Source organism: Lathyrus oleraceus, chromosome 3, assembly GCF_024323335.1.
Source record: "Lathyrus oleraceus cultivar Zhongwan6 chromosome 3, CAAS_Psat_ZW6_1.0, whole genome shotgun sequence".
Taxonomy (NCBI): domain Eukaryota; kingdom Viridiplantae; phylum Streptophyta; class Magnoliopsida; order Fabales; family Fabaceae; genus Lathyrus; species Lathyrus oleraceus.
Window position 1 is genome coordinate 310,587,073 of NC_066581.1, and position 2,239 is coordinate 310,589,311.

Genomic DNA, 2,239 nt, shown 5'->3' on the forward strand with positions numbered 1-2,239 from the left:
GATATGTGGCCGATGGGAGCGACCAGAAAGAACCGATCTTTGAAAGGTTATAGCTCTGGAAGATGCCCAAATTCGTGCATGGTCGGTTCCAAATATATTAATCCTTTACCCCAGGTATGAGTCGTAGAGCCTCAATGGCATTTAAATAGGTGAAAGAAAAGGAACGTAAAAGGATTTATGTTCAGATATTCACAAAAATACTGGTAAACCTTCACGTATGATCAGTTGGCAAGATGAAGATGTGAAGGAGCCATCTTCAAATGCTTCATAACTTCTATCTCAAAGGTAGTTAAGGGGAGACGAAGACTCATAACGAATAAAATTTTATCATAAAAACGGATGGCGCAATCGCCATACTTGCAGTATATTCTTTCATCCTCGATGGGACTCAAGATTCCCCCGTAGGAAGGCAGATCGACTTCGGTAAAGGTGTTGTCAAGACCACCCACTTTAGCAATAACATAAATAGTGGAAGAGTAGACATAATCCATACAAGAAACATGGAGTATCCTTTTGAGACTTATGAATACTCTTCTATGACTTCTTGCCTTCTTGCCCATAATACACTAACTTTTCAGATACACGAAAGTAAGAAAGCCAAAGAAGATGATGATTGCTAAAATTGGGAAAATGACTTAAAAAAGTAGCGTTGACTCTTCAAAAAAGTATTATCTAACATGCAAAAAGACTTCACCAAACGTGTCAAATCACTCTCACAAAATACTAAAGAGTTTAGGATCCCAATAGTCGCAATAATGACATCCGTAAAAACGTTTTTGAAGCATGGAGTATTAAATGCATGAATCTCCAAGAAACTGAAATGTTTCTCTTTCGCCTGTCCGAAGGTTATCGATGGAGTGGTCAACATCTGGGGCTGACGTACCAAATCCTCGCCTTGCTATGCACAAGCAAGGGCTTGGGGGAAGTGTTATGGACCGACTACTAGAAGGGAACCATACCCCTTCCAAATCCTTCCCAGCACACAAGAATTATCATCTTCTCTCTCTCTCTCTCTCTCTCTCTCTCTCTCTCTCTCTCTCTCTCTCTCTCTCTCTCTCTCTCTCTCTCTCTCTCTCTCTCTCTCTCTCTCTCTCTCTCTCTCTCTCTCTCTCTCTCTCTCTCTCTCTCTCTCTCTCTCTCTCTCTCTCTCTCTCTCTCTCTCTCTCTCTCTCTCTCTCTCTCTCTCTATATATATATATATATATATATATATATATATATATATATATATATATATATATATATATATATATATATATATATATATATATATATATATATATATATATATATATATATATATATATATATATATATAAACTTATCTACTATATTTGAGAGGGAAAACAATAAATTGTTGCACATTTCTATAAAGGTTTGAAGTATCTCTTTATACTCGCTTTTATTGAATTTATTATCACTTATTAAAAAAATAACAAACTAATAATTACTTCTAATAACAATTAATAAACTAGCCATAAGCTGATTAGTTTGATTAATTTAAGATAAGACAACTAATTAATCTAAAGTATCTACATGAAATAATTAGATTTTAACTTTTTACATATTTATTATAAGAGTTTAATTGAAATACACTTTATACCGTCAGTTAATAATAGACATTGAATATTGAAATAAGTTAGACATTTATTTTAAAAACTTATAAAATAATATAAATGGGTGATAATGATGAATTGATAGTGTAAAACTTTTTACGCTATATAGTAATTAATCTCTTATTATAATACTTAATTATGTTGACATGTCAAACTAAACATCTTTACACTTTTAATAATTCTTTGTGGAAATCAGATTAAATAAATCTAACCGTTGAATTATCTAATTTTAAATAATTTATTACATATTAAAACACATTGATGTGATTAAATATTAAATAATTTTTGAATTGTATAAAACTATGTAGATTTGATCTATTTATAAGGTAAGATTGATTTAATTTTTACAAAACTTATAATATATTATTTTAATTTATGAAATAAATAAAATTGAAAAACAATAATAGAAAAATATTTCATCTATCTCATAAAAAATATTTTATTTCTATTTTTTTAAATTGTACTATATAGTTTAATAAAATATTTTTTATGAAATGGGAGAGGAATAATTGATAAACAATGTTATCAAAAACAAAACACCGTATACAACTTATTGATAAGTGCTAAATGAAAAGGTATACGGATACCTCTGACTCTGGCACATGGCTTTATGTACATTCATT